Here is an 18,331-nt window from a genome sequence, read left to right on the forward strand (position 1 = left end):
TGAGAGACAAAGGGATATCCGAGGCAAGATGATGACAAGAGGACCTCTGACTAACAACAGGCCAAGGGCAACAAGCTAACTAACCCAACTTAAAGTATGCGCGGAAAAAACGCCAAAATCCACTAGTCCATACTCCTACCCAGCACCGCTGGATACCAGAGTGGATCTGTGGGAGCAGAATCCTCCGCAAAAAGCTCAGAAACGCAAATAATAAGTAATAAGTAATAAAGCGGCCAAGCCGCAACACACGGCTACGCCGCGACTCACGAACACCACTGGATGTTTAACTGTGCTCAGTCAGGACTCCAGGAACAGATGACGACTTCCGAGTGCAGGACAACTGAGGACAGGAACGACCGGATACAGCAGGACTGGAAACACTCTCAACAAACAGATACAGCATGCAGGAAGCTATTACCGGCGTCTGTGAGAAGCCCTGGGAGTGTACTTAACAGGGAGTCCTCCAATCAGCTGTTTAGAGGCTGATTGGACTAAATGCTGTGCAGCTGCCTTGCTGCACGGCCAGGAAACAGGTGCCTTTACGAATTAAAATGGACCCAGCAACGGGGAACGCGGTCCGCCGGGCCGCACCGACGAGCGGACCCTAGCGCCTAACAGTACCCCCCCCCCCCTTAAAGCCAGGTTTCCGAGGAAATTCCCGAAAAAATGCCCTCTTGAGCCTCGGGGCATGGAGATCCTTATCCAGGACCCAAGACCTTTCCTCTGGACCATAGCCCTTCCAGTGCACCAGAAAATAAAGCCGACCCCGGGATAATTTGGAATCGAGAACCTTCTCCACCAAGAACTCCTGTTGTCCCTGTACATCTACTGGTGATTTCCCCTGAGAGATCTTCCGAGGAAATCTACTGGAAGAAACGTATGGTTTCAACAGGGAGCAATGGAACGTATTTCCGATCTGGAGAGCTCTTGGTAAACGTAACTGGAAAACAACTGGGTTGATTTTTTTAATAATATGAAATGGTCCAATAAATTTGGGGCCCAATCTAGCTGAGGTTTGTCGAAGTCTAATGTTACGAGTCGACAACCATACCCTGTCTCCCACCTTAAAAGTGCAAGGACGTCGGAGCCTGTCAGAAAAAAATTTCTCTCGAAATGCCGCTTTTCTGAGAGCAAGGTGCACTTTTTTCCAAATGACTCTGAGATGAGAGGTTAAGGTTAGCGAGGAAACAGAAGAATGTTGAAAAAAAGAATTAGCTCTGGGGTGAAAACCAAAAACTGAAAAGAATGGAGACACATTAGTGGAGGAATGACAAGAATTATTGTAAGCAAACTCCGCCAAAGGAAGAAACTCGGACCAATCATTCTGGAGTTTGGCTGAGTACAAACGCAAATACTGTTTTAATGATTGATTAACTCGCTCGGTCTGCCCGTTGGATTGGGGATGGTAGCCGGATGTTAAAGACAATTTCATCTTTAATGAGGCACAAAAAGACTTCCAGAATTGTGCAATTAATTGTGGACCCCTATCAGAAACAATATCAGTGGGCAACCCATGAAGTCTGAAAACATGGCAGAGAAACAAAACAACCAATCCCTGGGCAGATGGCAGTCGGGGAAGAGCAATGAAATGGGCCATCTTGCTAAAACGGTCCACTACCACCCATATGACTCGGAATCCGGCTGACAGAGGGAGGTCTACCACAAAATCCATGGAAATATGAGACCATGGCCTGAGAGGAAAATTTAAGGGCATAAGTTGCCCGATAGGCAAGGAAGGGGGAACCTTATGCTGTGCACAGACCTGACAATAAAAAACAAACTCCTTAATGTCTTTAGAAAGACCAGGCAACCATACTGAGCGGGAGACTAATTCCAAAGTCTTAGAGATCCCTGGATGCCCGGCAACTTTGCTATCATGAAACTCAGTCAAAACAGTAGCTCTCAAAAACTCAGGGACGTAAAGACGACCAGCAGGAGTATTTCCAGGAGCTTGATGTTGAAGCTGCTTTAACTGGGTAAATAAATCTTGTGTGAGGCCTGCCCAAATGACTGAAGACGGAAGTATGGGAGTAACAGGACTGTTATTATGAATTGGAAAAAAACTGCGTGACAGGGCATCCGCCTTGGTATTCTTGGAACCTGGCCTAAAAGTGATAATAAACTTGAAACAAGTAAAAAATAAAGCCCAACGAGCCTGCCGGGCATTCAGCCGCTTAGCTGATTCGATGTACTGAAGATTTTTGTGGTCAGTCAATACTGAAATGGTATGTGTTGCTCCCCCAAGCCAATGCCTCCACTCCTCGAAAGCCCATTTAATAGCCAGTAACTCCCGGTTACCAACATCGTAGTTGGATTCAGCGGATGAGAATTTCCTGGACATAAAGGCACAAGGATGTAGTTCCAGAGACTCCGGATCCTTTTGAGATAGGATAGCCCCCACTCCAACCTCCGAGGCATCAACCTCAACAATGAAGGGCAATTCTGGGTTGGGATGTCTGAGGACTGAAGCTGAGACAAAAGCTTGTTTCAAGGCCTGAAAGGATAACTCACCTTCACGTGACCAGTTGGTAGGATCCGCTCCCTTCTTAGTCAGTGCCACAATGGGAGCAACCAGGTCGGAAAAAGAATGAATAAATCTTCCATAATAATTCGCAAACCCTAAAAAGCGCTGAATTGCTTTTAAGTTGGTGGGTTGCGCCCAACTAAGGATGGCTTGGAGCTTCTTAGGTTCCATGCAGAATCCCCGAGGGGAAATAATGTACCCTAAAAAGGATACCTCCGTGACATGAAACTCACACTTCTCCAGCTTGGCATATAGATGATTTTCACGTAATTTTTGAAGAACCTGACGCACCTGGGTAACATGTTGTTCAATTGAGTCAGAATAGATCAGGATGTCGTCTAAGTAAACGACCACGAATCTTCCTAGAAAATCACGGAGCACATCGTTAATGAGATCCTGGAAAACTGCCGGAGCGTTAGACAAGCCGAACGGCATCACCAGATACTCGTAGTGACCCGACTGAGTACTGAAAGCCATCTTCCACTCATCTCCAGACTTGATTCGGATGAGGTTATATGCTCCCCTCAGGTCAATTTTAGAAAAAATCACAGCCGAACGCAGCTGATCAAAGAGGACAGAAATCAGCGGCAGAGGATAAGTATTTTTAACTGAGATCTTATTCAGGGCTCTAAAGTCAATGCAAGGTCTGAGTGATCCATCTTTTTTCTCCACAAAGAAGAAGCCTGCACTTAAAGGGGATTTAGATGGCCTGATAAATCCTTTCCCTAGGCTCTCCTTAACATACTCATTCATGGCCGCAGTTTCTGGCCCGGATAATGCATATAACCTTCCCTTTGGCAATGTGGCACCAGGAATTAGCTCAATAGCACAATCATAAGGCCGATGGGGAGGCAGAATGTCCGCATTGCCCTTGGAAAACACATCAACAAAGTCCTGGTATTCCACGGGAATGAGTTCGGGAATAACAGCAGCTATTCTGACGGGAAACGTAATACATTCCTTATTACAGATGGTACCCCATTGTGAAATCTCCCCCGACTGCCAATCAATGGTGGGATTATGAAAGGCCAGCCAAGGGTGACCCAGAACCACTGGAACTGCTGGGCAATGGGTAAGCAAAAACTCGATCTTTTCGGAATGAAGAGCTCCTACCGTAAGTAGTACAGGGGGTGTACAGAGGGAAATAACCCCATTGGACAAGGGACTCCCATCTAAACCATGCATGGTGATACACCTACCCAAGGCTAACTGAGGAATACCTAAGGCCTTGGCCCACGTTATGTCCATAAAGTTCCCTGCAGCTCCACTGTCAACAAAAGCCGACACCGAAGAACTGAGGCTACCAAAGGAAACTTTAGCTGAGACTCAGAGAGCGTGCTCTTTGTGAGAGGCGTGCATTATAAAGTGAGGCTTGGCTTATTAAGTGAGTTTGAAACAGCAGCAGGTGAGTTAGAATACAGCAACAGGTGAGTTTTAAAATACACCAAGTAACACACAAATTTGCAATACCATTAACATCTGATACAATGTTTGGCCTTGTGCAGTGCAATGTATGTAAAGCATTTGTTTGGAAAGAGGCAGCGTGGAGACTCAGCTGCTGTCCAATCTGTGAGCACTTTTCTCTGTTGAAGGAGGAGATAGCAAAACTGCATGCTGAGATTTGTAGGATGTCTGTGTCTTTGAAGCCTCCACTGCCTCAGAGAGCCACCAGTAGACATTCTGCCTGGACTACTGTGGGCTCTCAAGGGCAGAGATTTCCAGAGGGACACAGACACCTCCCACAAGCGGCGACCCTGCAAAACTCGTATGCTACTCTTGCAGGGCTGGAAGATACAACTAATAGAGGCACTACAGAACAGGAGGATATGGGGACATCTACCAACTATAGGAACAGGAAATGGAACAGGAAAATTGAATCTCCAAAAGGACTGCACTTCTCTTGAGAGATTCCATTATTAGAGGAATACATCTGGGAAATGCAAATGAAGTAGAGAAACAAGTAAGGTGCTTACCTGGAGCCACAGCTCCAAGGGATAAAGAGCGCATGCTAAGAATTGTAAAGGCAGCAAGAAAAGATGGGGAGGTGGATGTCATTGTCCACCTAGGGACAAATGACCTGGCAAATGCTGAACTCATGGCCGTAAAAGATGAATTTAGGAAGTTAGGGACTGCTCTGAAGCATGTGGCAACCACTGTATCTTTTTCAGAAGTATTGCCAGTACACAGAGGGGAAGACAGAACTCATTGCATCAGAAACTTCAATGTTTGGCTAAGGACATGGTGCAATGAGGAGAGATTTGGATTTATAGGCCATAGTCACACCATCTGGCAAGATAGGAGCTTATACAAAAGTGACGGCCTGCACCCATCTTCAAGGGGAACGACATACTAACTGAACAGTTTGGATGCTTCATCAAGAACTATTTAAACTAACAAAGGGGGGCAGTGAACCAAATAGGAATAAAGAAATCTGCTCCTCCAACACAGAGGTATTTTTTCTGCAGGCAAAGGGAATAGGAAGCATATCCACAGCAACAGAAGATAATTCAGATCAAAACCAAATAAAAATAGGAAGAGAGAAGAACATAGCTAGGAACAGAAAAAGCACAAACAAAACTCTAAAAGCTATGTGTGCAAATGCTAGGAGCCTAGGAAATAAAATCCCAGAACTAACTGCAATAATGACAAGGGATGATCTAGACATTGTGGCAATTACAGAGTCATGGTACAATGAAAATCATGACTGGGACATAGATATACCGGGATATACTTTCTTTAGGAAGGACAGAATTGGAAAAATCGGAGGAGGGGTAGCAATGTATGTAAAAAATGCCATAAATACTACATTAATACAAAGTATTGAAGAAAAAACTGAGGCCCTTTGGGTGACCATAGAAACAGGGGAAAAGTTGATTATTCGTATTGGCGTGATATACAGGCCACCAGGTCAGGAAGAGGAACTTGACAAGAACCTATTGCAGGACATAACTAAAATGGCATTAAAAGGAGAGGTAATAATCATGGGAGACTTTAATCTTCCTGATGTAAACTGGGAGGTGTCTGTTGCTAGTTCCACTAGAAGTAGGAACATTTTAAATTCCCTTCAGGGAGCATCCCTCCACCAATTGGTGAGGGAGCCCACTCGGAAAGACGCAATATTAGACTTAATACTTACAAATGGAGACAGATTATCGGACGTAAAAGTGGGTGAAAACCTGGGATCCAGTGATCATCAAGCAGTATGGTTCAGCATTAAGACAGAGACTGACTCGTCCCATACAAAAACAAAGGTGTTGGATTTTAGGAAGGCTGATTTTGTAGGGATGGGAAAATGTGTAAGCGATTCTTTGGCAGAGTGGAGGAACTTGGAAACAGTGCAGGAGAGGTGGAAAACATTAAAATGTGCAATATTGAAGGCAACAGACCTTTGTATCAAAACTGTTAGGAAAAACACAAGGAAAAGGAAGCCAGTGTGGTTTGCAAAAGAAGTAGCAAATATTGTGAGAGCAAAAAAGATGGCTTTTAGGAAATATAAGCAGACACAAAATAATGAAGACAAAAAGATATATCTTGTTAGACAGAAGGAGACAAAGAAGGTAATCAGATGTGCAAAGGCACAAGCTGAGGAGAAAATGGCCCAGTCAGTGGGTAAAGGAGGCAAAACTTTTTATAGGTATATAAGCGAAAAGAGAAAAACAAAAGGCGGTATTATAAAACTAAAGACGGACACTGGGAGTCTTGTTGAAGGAGACAATTAATAGCAGATCATCTTAATGATTATTTTTGCTCTGTATTTACTACTGAAAGAGAGGGGAAGGGGCCACAGTTAAGTTGCAGGGATATTCAGGAAAATGAAACAAGTACATTTACAGAGGAGAAGGTCCTAACAGAACTCTCAAAGCTGAAAGTGGACAAATCTATGGGGCCAGATGGGATACATCCAAGGATATTAAAAGAACTTAAGAGGTGCTGGTAGCACCATTGACAGAATTATTCAACCAGTCATTAGCTACAGGAGAAATTCCAGGGGACTGGAAAAGAGCAAACGTAGTCCCACTGCACAAAAGTGGAAGCAAGGAAGAGGCAAACAACTACAGACCAGTGAGTCTTACATCAGTAGTAGGGAAATTGATGGAAACACTCTTAAAAGAAAGAGTAGTAGATTATCTCAAATCCGGCAATTTACTGGATCCCAAACAGCATGGATTCACTGGGGGGAGATCATGTCAAACAAATCTTATTGACTTTTTTGATTGTGTGACTAAAGTGATGGATAAAGGTGGAGCCATGGATATAGCTTATCTAGACTTTAGTAAGGCTTTTGACACAGTTCCACATCGCAGACTGCTAAATAAACTTGAAAGTTTGGGATTGGATATTAGGATTATTGAATGGATAAGATCTTGGTTGAAGGATAGAAAACAGAGAGTTGTGGTAAATGGAGTGCATTCACAGGAGGGAAATGTTACCAGTGGAGTACCCCAGGGATCTGTACTTGGACCAGTGCTTTTTAATATCTTTATTGGTGACATTGCAAATGGCATTAAAGGGAAAGTATGCCTTTTTGCAGATGACACAAAGGTATGCAACAGGGTAGACACACCAGGTGGGGTAAAACAAATGATTGAGGATCTAGGTAGACTAGAGGAATGGTCAAGAGTCTGGCAATTACAGTTTAATGCCAAAAAATGCAAAATCATGCACTTGGGTCTCAAAATCCTAAAGCTAAATACAGTATTAATGGCACTATACTGGAAACTACTGAGGAGGAAAGGGATCTAGGAGTCACTATTTCAGATGACTTAAAAGCAGGTAAGCAATGTAACAAGGCAATGAGGAAGGCTAGTCAGATGCTTGGCTGCATTGGGAGAGGAATCAGCAGCAGAAAGAAAGAAGTAATAATGCCACTGTATAGGTCATTGGTACGGCCTCATCTAGAATACTGTATTCAGTTCTGGAGGCCATATCTTCAAAAGGATATTAATACATTAGAAACTGTACAAAGGAGGGCAACTAAAATGGTGCATGGCCTACATCACAAAACATACCCAGAAAGAATAAGAAATCTCAATATGTATAGTTTGGAGCAGAGAAGGGAAAGGGGGGACATGATAGAAACTTTCAAATATATGAAGGGTTTTAACAAAGTCCAGGAGGGAAACATTCTCCAAATGAAGAGAAGCAATAGGACACGAGGACATGCACTGAGACTGAAGGGGGGGAGGTTCAGGGGAAATTTGCGGAAAAATTATTTCACAGAAAGGGTAGTGGACAAGTGGAATAGCCTCCCATCAGAGGTGGTAGAGGCTAAGACAGTAGAGCAATTTAAACATGCATGGGATAGACATAAGGATATCCTTACAAAGAAATAAGGATCAAATAAGGTTAGTGATAAAAAAAAAAAAAATAAGGGGCAGACTAGATGGGCCAAGTGGTTCTTATCTGCCGACAAATTCTATGTTTCTATGACTAAAAGGGAGTTATTCGAGGAGATAAGCTGCAGACCAAAGTGAACCCCCTCACAATTCACTTGGTCGAGGCGTTTCCCGACTTGTTCGGACAATTACGTTCAAAATGTCCCTTACCCCCCAGTACAAACAAAGACCAGAGTTTTGCCTTCTGGCTCTTTCTTCTGGAGACAGCCGGGAGAGACCCATCTGCATGGGCTCCTCTATGTCCTCAGGAATGGAAAATACACATGGAGTAGACCTGACAGGTGCTCCATTTTCAGCCCTCCGCTCTCTGAGACGACGATCAATCTTAATAGAAAGCTCCATGAGTTTATCGAGAGTCTCAGGAGCGGGATACTGAAGGAGACTGTCTTTTATAGACTCAGATAAGCCGAGTCGAAACTGACTGCGCAGGGCTGGGTCATTCCAGCCACAGTCGTTCGACCAACGGCGAAACTCTGTACAATAAACCTCTGCAGGATTTCTACCCTGTCTGAGAGCGCGTAACTGACTCTCAGCAGATGCCTCTCTATCAGGGTCATCACACAAAAGCCCTAAAGACCCAAAAAAAGCGTCTACTGACAACAGTGCCGGATCCTCTGCTTTTAAACCAAAAGCCCAGGTCTGAGGATCCCCCTGGAGCAAATAAATAATAATTCCGACCCGCTGAGATTCAGTACCTGAGGAGATCGGTCTTAAACGAAAATAAAGTTTACAGGATTCTTTCAAATTAAAAAACTCCTTCCAATCACCAGAAAAACGGTCAGGCAAGTGCATTTTTGGTTCAGGGACTATCCTCGGTGAAGTTCGTAAAAGATCTTCCTGCGACTTCACCCGAAGGGAAAGATCCTGAACCATCTGAGTAAGTTCTTGAATCTGGCTGACTAGGAGCTGGCCAGGATTTAGCCCTAAACCTGTGGGATTCATGAGGCTGATAACTCTTACAAAACTGAATAAGGAAAAAATGAAACCCTGTTTAATTTTAAGTTTTGGTATGGCCGGTAATAATGTTATGATTCCAGTACTCCTGACCGGAGGAGATCTTATGACAATGGCCAGAGTATTGGAAGGGAATGCTGGTTACGGGAGCAGGAAAGACTAGTTGCCCCTGGCGCCCTAACTCTATTGTCTCACCCATGCCATCGGAAATCCCTTGCGAGACTATGGTTTCTTGAGCCCCTGGCAGCCACGTTTGAAAGGCGGATTATGTCTGCCCAACTCCGGTGCCCCCCGGTCTTAGTGAGAGACAAAGGGAAATCCGAGGCAGGATGATGACAAGAGGACCTCTGACTAACAACAGGCCAAGGGCAACAAGCTAACTAACCCAACTTAAAGTATGCGCGGAAAAACTGCCAGATAAAAGGACAACCAAAATCCACTAGTCCATACTCCTACCCAGCACCGCTGGATACCAGAGTGGATCTGTGGGAGCGGAATCCTCTGCAAAATGCTCCGAAACGCAAATAATAAGTAATAAGTAATAAAGCGGCCAAGCCGCAACACACGGCTATGCCGCGACTCACGAACACCACTGGATGTTTAACGGTGCTCAGTCAGGACTCCAGGAACAGATGACGACTTCCGAGTGCAGGACAACTGAGGACAGGAACGACCGGATACAGCAGGACTGGAAACACTCTCAGCAAACAGATACAGCATGCAGGAAGCTATTACCGGCGTCTGTGAGAAGCCCTGGGAGTGTACTTAACAGGAAGTCCTCCATTCAGCTGTTTAGAGGCTGATTGGACTAAATGCCGTGCAGCTGCCTTGCTGCACGGCCAGGAAACAGGTGCCCTTACTAATTTAAAATGGACCCAGCAACGGGGAACGCGGTCCGCCAGTGGCGTCCCCGTTGCTAGGGTCCGTGCGGCCGGCATCTAGCGTTGCCAGGGAGCCGGCGGCTGTACGCGCACGGCGTCCCTGGTTGCTAGGCGCCGGGCCGCACCAACGAGCGGACCCCGGCGCCTAACAGATGCTTGCAGAGGACCCTTGGCCTCTGCCGCTCAGACAAGACCTGCTGCAGCAGGGACCCTGTCTGTTCCAAGACTTAGCGCGGCTACGTTTGACGGCATGGCGGTTGAACACCAGACCCTAAAGGAAAAGGGTATTCCGGATGAAGTCATCCCTACCCTGATCAAAGCCAGGAAGGATGTCACCGCAAGACATTATCACCGCATTTGGCGGAAATATGTTGCTTGGTGTGTGGCCATGAAGGCCCCGACGGAGGAATTTCAACTGGGTCGATTCCCGCACTTCCTGCAAGCAGGAGTGACGTTGAGCCTCAAATTGGGGTCCATCAAGGTCCAGATTTTGGCTCTGTCGATTTTCTTCCAGAAAGAACTGGCTTCATTGCCTGAAGTTCAGACCTTTGTCAAAGGAGTTCTGCATATTCAGCCTCCTTTTGTGCCCCCAGTGGCACCTTGGGATCTCAATGTGGTTTTGGAATTCCTGAAATCACATTGGTTCGAACCACTTAAGACTGTGGATTTAAAATATCTCACGTGGAAAGTGGTCATGCTGTTGGCCCTGGCTTCGGCCAGGAGGGTTTCAGAATTGGCGGCTTTGTCTTGTAAAAGCCCTTATCTGATTTTCCATATGGATAGGGCGGAATTGAGGACTCGTCCTCAGTTTCTCCCGAAGGTGGTCTCAATTTTTCACTTGAACCAACCTATTGTGGTGCCTGCGGCTACTAGGGACTTGGAGGATTCCAAGTTGCTGGACGTAGTCAGGGCCCTGAAAATGTATGTTTCCAGGAAGGCTGGAGTCAGAATAACTGACTTGCTGTTTATCCTGTATGCACCCAACAAGCTGGGTGCTCCTGCTTCTAAGCAGTCTATTGCGCGCTGGATTTGTAGCACTATTCAGCTGGCGCATTCTGCGGTGGGATTACTGCAGCCTAAATCAATAAAAGCCCATTCCACAAGGAAGGTGGGCTCATCTTGGGCGGCTGCCCGAGGGGTCTCGGCTTTACAACTTTGCAGAGTAGCTACTTGGTCAGGGGCAAACACGTTTGCAAAATTCTACAAATTTGATACCCTGGCTGAGGAGGACCTGGAGTTCTCTCATTCGGTGCTGCAGAGTCATCCGCACTCTCCCGCCCGTTTGGGAGCTTTGGTATAACCCCCATGGTCCTTACGGAGTCCCCAGCATCCACTAGGACGTCAACGAAAATAAGAATTTACTCACCGGTAATTCTATTTCTCGTAGTCTGTAGTGGATGCTGGGCGCCCATCCCAAGTGCGGATTGTCTGCAATACTTGTACATAGTTATTGTTACAAAACTCGGGTTGTTATTGCGAGCCATCTATTCAGAGGCTCCATTGTTATCATACTGTTAACCGGGGTTCCCATCACGTGTTATATGGTGTGATTGGTGTGGCTGGTATGAGTCTTACCCGGGATTCAAAATCCTTCCTTATTGTGCCAGCTCTTCCGGGCACAGTTCCCAACTGAGGCTTGGAGGAGGGTCATAGGGGGAGGAGCCAGTGCACACCAGATAGTCCTAAATCTTTCTTTAGAGTGCCCAGTCTCCTGCGGAGATCGTCTATTCCCCATGGTCCTTACGGAGTCCCCAGCATCCACTACGGACTACGAGAAATAGATTTACTGGTGAGTAAAATCTTATTTTTGCTTTGATTTAGTCACCATATCTCTCCTTTATCTCTGCTGGTGCAATACATAACCACTGCTGTGGGTCAAAACAGTACCCTCTCCTGAAGGGTGGACTCCGGACACTCCATATAAGCCAAGGGGAACAGAAACAGGAGTACAACATAAAATACATAACCACTGCCGTGGGTCATAACAGTACCGTCTCCTGAAGGGTGGACTCCGGACTCTCCATATAAGCCAAGGGGAACAGAAACAGGAGTACAACATAAAATACATAACCACTGCCGTGGCTCATAACAGTACCCTCTCCTGAAGGGTGGACTCCGGACACTCCATATAAGCCATGGGGAACAGAAACAGGAGTACAACATAAAATACATAACCACTGCTGTGGGTCATAACAGTACCCTCTCCTGAAGGGTGGACTCAGGACTCTCCATATAAGCCAAGGGGAACAGAAACAGGAGTACAACATAAAATACATAACCACTGCCGTGGGTCATAACAGTACCCTCTCCTGAAGGGTGGACTCCGGACACTCTATATAAGCCAAGGGGAACAGAAACAGGAGTACACCATAAAATACATAACCACTGCCGTGGGTCATAACAGTACTCTCTCCTGAAGGGTGGACTCTGGACACTCCATATAAGCCAAGGGGAACAGAAACAGGAGTACAACATAAAATACATAACCACTGCCGTGGGTCATAACAGTGCCCTCTCCTGAAGGGTGGACTCCGGACTCTCCATATAAGCCAAGGGGAACAGAAACAGGAGTACAACATAAAATACATAACCACTGCTGTGGCTCATAACAGTGCCCTCTCCTGAAGGGTGGACTCCGGACTCTCCATATAAGCCAAGGGGTACAGAAACAGGAGTACAACATAAAATACATAACCACTGCCGTGGGTCATAACAGTACCCTCTCCTGAAGGGTGGACTCCGGACTCTCCATATAAGCCAAGGGGAACAGAAACAGGAGTACAACATAAAATACATAACCACTGCCGTGGGTCATAACAGTACCCTCTCCTGAAGGGTGGACTCCGGACTCTCCATATAAGCCAAGGGGAACAGAAACAGGAGTACAACATAAAATACATAACCACTGCCGTGGCTCATAACAGTACCCTCTCCTGAAGGGTGGACTCCGGACTCTCCATATAAGCCAAGGGGAATAGAAACAGGAGTACAACATAAAATACATAACCACTGCCGTGGCTCATAACAGTACCCTCTCCTGAAGGGTGGACTCCGGACACTCCATATAAGCCAAGGAGAACAGAAACAGGAGTACAACATAAAATACATAACCACTGCCGTGGGTCATAACAGTACCCTCTCCTGAAGGGTGGACTCCGGACTCTCCATATAAGCCAAGGGGAACAGAAACAGGAGTATAACATAAAATACATAACCACTGCTGTGGGTCAAAACAGTACCCTCTCCTGAAGGGTGGACTCCGGACTCTCCATATAAGCCAAGGGGAACAGAAACAGGAGTACAACATAAAATACATAACCACTGCCGTGGGTCATAACAGTACCCTCTCCTGAAGGGTGGACTCCGGACTCTCCATATAAGCCAAGGGGAATAGAAACAGGAGTACAACATAAAATACATAACCACTGCTTGTGGGTCCCAACAGTACCCTCTCCTGAAGGGTGGACTCCGGGCACTCCATATAAGCCAAGGGGAACAGAAACAGGAGTACAACATAAAATACATAACCACTGCTTGTGGGTCATAACAGTACCCTCTCCTGAAGGGTGGACTCCGGACACTCTATATAAGCCAAGGGGAACAGAAACAGGAGTACAACATAAAATACATAACCACTGCCGTGGGTCATAACAGTACCCTCTCCTGAAGGGTGGACTCTGGACACTCCATATAAGCCAAGGGGAACGGAAACAGGAGTACAACATAAAATACATAACCACTGCCGTGGGTCATAACAGTACCCTCTCCTGAAGGGTGGACTCCGGACACTCCATATAAGCCAAGGGGAACAGAAACAGGAGTACAACATAAAATACATAACCACTGCCGTGGGTCATAACAGTACCCTCTCCTGAAGGGTGGACTCCGGACTCTCCATATAAGCCAAGGGGAATAGAAACAGGAGTACAACATAAAATACATAACCACTGCTTGTGGGTCATAACAGTACCCTCTCCTGAACGGTGGACTCTGGACACTCCATATAAGCCAAAGGGAACAGAAACAGGAGTACAACATAAAATACATAACCACTGCCGTGGGTCATAACAGTACCCTCTCCTGAAGGGTGGACTCCGGACACTCCATATAAGCCAAGGGGAACAGAAACAGGATTACAACATAAAATACATAACCACTGCCGTGGGTCATAACAGTTTGATTGTGAACAAAATGTCCCATTATGGGACTGGTGGGTATAGGTCACGCAGCTTAGCATTAAGTGCATCTATCTTTCCTTTAGTTGGGTCACCATAATCATTTGCAGAGAGATCAATACTGGTTGTGAGGGATTCTGCTAAATCCGCAGGTAAAGTATATAATATCTGTTTTAGATCTCTGCAAGTAAACTTATGTACATAATACACCTGTGAGAGGTACCTACAAGTGGCATTAGAGTTTTTCCTCGGGTCTGGGAATCCAGTTTTTACACTTAACAGGTCAGTTTTTGATAGTGGGTAACTGACCTCAACTGAAGAAGCTGGAACAGCCGGGATTACAACGGTATCTCCTTCACCTTTCACTTCTGCCCTACCCGGTAATTTCATTGTGTGCATAGTATTCAGTGCTCTGGTCTCACTGTCAGTATCCATGATGGCTTGGTCTGTAGGCACTTGTATGGTGTACGCTGCAAGCTGATCGTGACTGTCTCAATGATTTCTCTTGTCCCTATGCGATGGAATACACGCTGTCCTGTTATTTAGTATTCTGTAATTAAACCTGGGTCCATCTCTGAGTGTTCTTATGGACTGTGCAATATGTCCTGTATACTGGTGACATTGAGACATGCTTGATTACCACTTATATATACAGGAGAGGTCACTGGTGGAGTAGCATAGGAAAGCTTAGGAAGCAGAAGCTGATAGAAATCAGGGGAGTTAGCAGATGGATGGGAGACAGAAGAAGCAGAAGAGTCATCAGATATTATAGAGACAAGGGGGTACATTTACTAAGATTCGTATTTTCGGAAAAAAGGTCAAAGTTCAATCACGAATGACATCGACAGTGTAAAACTGCAACTTTTTGAATTGATTACGACTGATTTACTAAGCTGTCGTATTCGTGTTTTTCTTTGCATCCGATGTCGATGTCATTCGTGTTTTTTTACCTAATTTTACGGCAGTGATTAGAAAAACACTGCCGTTTTTTTTTTTACAATCAATCTCAGCCGGATTTGTGTGATCCGTGCTGAGGTTTTTTTTTTTTTTTAAATAAATTAAACAATGTAAATTTAAAAAAAAAAATGCGTGGGGTCCCCCCTCCTAAGCATAACCAGCCTCGGGCTCTTTGAGCCGATCCTGGTTGCAGAAATATGGGGGAAAAAATGACAGGGGTTCCCCCATATTTAAGCAACCAGCATCGGGCTCTGCGCCTGGTCCTGGTCCCAAAAATACGGGGGACAAAAAGAGTAGGGGTCCCCCGTATTTTTAAAACCAGCACCGGGCTCCACTAGCTGGACAGATAATGCCACAGCCGGGGGTCACTTTTATACAGCGCCCTGCGGCCGTGGCATCAAAAATCCAACTAGTCACCCCTGGCCGGGGTACCCTGGGGGAGTGAGGACCCCTTCAATCAAGGGGTCCCCCCCCCCAGCCACCCAAGGGCCAGGGGTGAAGCCCGAGGCTGTCCCCCCCCATCCAATGGGCTGCGGATGGGAGGGCTGATAGCCTTTGTTGAAAAATAAAAGATATTGTTTTTAGTAGCAGTACTACAAGTCCCAGCAAGCCTCCCCCGCATGCTGGTACTTGGAGAACCACAAGTACCAGCATGCGGCGGAAAAACTGGCCCGCTGGTACCTGTAGTACTACCACTAAAAAAATACCCAAAAAAACACAAGACACACACACCGTGAAAGTATAATTTTATTACATACACACATACATACATACTTACCTTATGTTCTCACGCAGGTCGGTCCTCTTGTCCAGTAGAATCCAAGGGGTACCTGTTGAAGAAATTCTACTCACCAGATCCAGTGGTCCAGGCTCCTCGTCAAATCCAGGCATAATCCACGTACTTGAATAAAACAAAAAAACGCTTGCCCGACCACGAACTGAAAGGTGACCCATGTTTGCACATGGGTCACCTTCCCCCGAATGCCAGAAACCCACTTTGCCTTCTGGCTAAGTGTGTTTCTTCAGCCAATCAGGGAGTGCCACGTTGTAGCACTCTCCTGATCAGCTGTGTGCTCCTGTCTTCACTGACAGGCAGCACGCGGCAGTGTTACAATGTAGCGCCTATGCGCTACATTGTAACCAATGATGGGAACTTTCTGCCCTGCGGTTGACCTAAAGTGACGTCACCGCTAAGCAGAAAGTTCCCATCATTGGTTACAATGTAGCGCATAGGCGCTACATTGTAACACTGCCGTGTGCTGCCTGTCAGTGAAGACAGGAGCACACAGCTGATCAGGAGAGTGCTACAACGTGGCACTCCCTGATTGGCTGAAGAAACACACTTAGCCAGAAGGCAAAGTGGGTTTCTGGCATTCGGGGGAAGGTGACCCATGTGCAAACATGGGTCACCTTTCAGTTCGTGGTCGGGCAAGCGTTTTTTTGTTTTATTCAAGTACGTGGATTATGCCTGGATTTGACGAGGAGCCTGGACCACTGGATCTGGTGAGTAGAATTTCTTCAACAGGTACCCCTTGGATTCTACTGGACAAGAGGACCGACCTGCGTGAGAACATAAGGTAAGTATGTATGTATGTGTGTATGTAATAAAATTATACTTTCACGGTGTGTGTGTCTTGTGTTTTTTTGGGTATTTTTTTAGTGGTAGTACTACAGGTACCAGCGGGCCAGTTTTTCCGCCGCATGCTGGTACTTGTGGTTCTCCAAGTACCAGCATGCGGGGGAGGCTTGCTGGGACTTGTAGTACTGCTACTAAAAACAATATCTTTTATTTTTCAACAAAGGCTATCAGCCCTCCCATCCGCAGCCCATTGGATGGGGGGGGACAGCCTCGGGCTTCACCCCTGGCCCTTGGGTGGCTGGGGGGGGGGGACCCCTTGATTGAAGGGGTCCTCACTCCCCCAGGGTACCCTGGCCAGGGGTGACTAGTTGGATTTTTGATGCCACGGCCGCAGGGCGCTGTATAAAAGTGACCCCCGGCTGTGGCATTATCTGTCCAGCTAGTGGAGCCCGGTGCTGGTTTTAAAAATACGGGGGACCCCTACTCTTTTTGTCCCCCGTATTTTTGGGACCAGGACCAGGCGCAGAGCCCGATGCTGGTTGCTTAAATATGGGGGAACCCCTGTCATTTTTCCCCCCATATTTCTGCAACCAGGATCGGCTCAAAGAGCCCGAGGCTGGTTATGCTTAGGAGGGGGGACCCCACGCAATTTTTTTTGCAAAAAAAAACACTTTCCCACCCCTTCCCACTGATATACATGCATGGATCTCATGGATCCCTGCATGCATCTCAAATCACGGATAAAAAAAGCAGGTCTGTTTTTTTTTAGGACTTTTTTACGAGTTGTAATTTTTCACGGCAGTGTTTTGTGCTTTTTTGCTTAGTAAATGACCGAGATTCAGACTTAAACAGGCGTAATTTGACCGATGGTGTATTCATTCGTAATTTTTTACCTGAACTAGCAAAAAATTACGAATGCCCTCATCACTGCCGTGATTAGTGTTTAGTAAATGACCGAGATTGACCGAGATGACACTTTGATGAAAAAACGGCATCTCGGTCAAAATCGGGAGCTTAGTAAATATACCCCAAGGTGTAAGATTTTCCTGTAATATGTCAATGTCTTGTTCTGTGTCACCATCTTGTTCTTGGTGTGGGCTTCTTTGGTCAGAGCCATGTGCCGTAGGTGGACTATGTGTTGTTACGTGCTTGTGGATAGTACAGGAGAGGCAGAGCCCTGGGCGTCCTGTGCTGGTGGAGGTATGTACGAAGGCTGTACAGCAGGAGTAACTTACTATGTGGGTTTGGTGTGTCAGTACATGTGTCAATACAGAGGTTAACTTTAACATTATCTGCAGTCCAGTTATACATTTCCTTTTTCCATAAATCTAAAACTTGCAAATGTTTAATGCGCTCATTAGGTTTTATAACTGACTTTACCCGTTTCTCAAGGCATTGAAGTACTACGGGGTCAAAACTGCCCATTTTAGGAAATGGTACCGTCTCATCCTGTGTGATGTCATTCCACTTAGACACATACTGGACACACGGTTGTCCATAAAGGCTGAACATACAATTAGCAGCAGTACTGTCATTACTCTCTGAAGAGTCACTTCCCATTTTTCAACAACACAGTATATTATTTCTCCCAATTTGTCGCCTGGACTTCTCTCTGTGGCCACAAAGAGTCTCAAATAGACAGCGTGTGAGCGTCTTTCAGAAATTTGTGATGCCAAACTATACGTTATATCAACAAGTGACTCACTTCTCTATTCCCTTACTCCTTCACAGGGAATACTATTCCGGAACTAAAACAACATCAAAATCCAAAACTAAACTCACTTTTCTATTCAAGCCGGCATAAATCCTACAATATCTTATCTATGTACTTTAGACTATCAAATAACATAATAATACAGCGGCAT

Source organism: Pseudophryne corroboree (assembly GCF_028390025.1).
Source record: "Pseudophryne corroboree isolate aPseCor3 chromosome 3 unlocalized genomic scaffold, aPseCor3.hap2 SUPER_3_unloc_23, whole genome shotgun sequence".
Taxonomy (NCBI): domain Eukaryota; kingdom Metazoa; phylum Chordata; class Amphibia; order Anura; family Myobatrachidae; genus Pseudophryne; species Pseudophryne corroboree.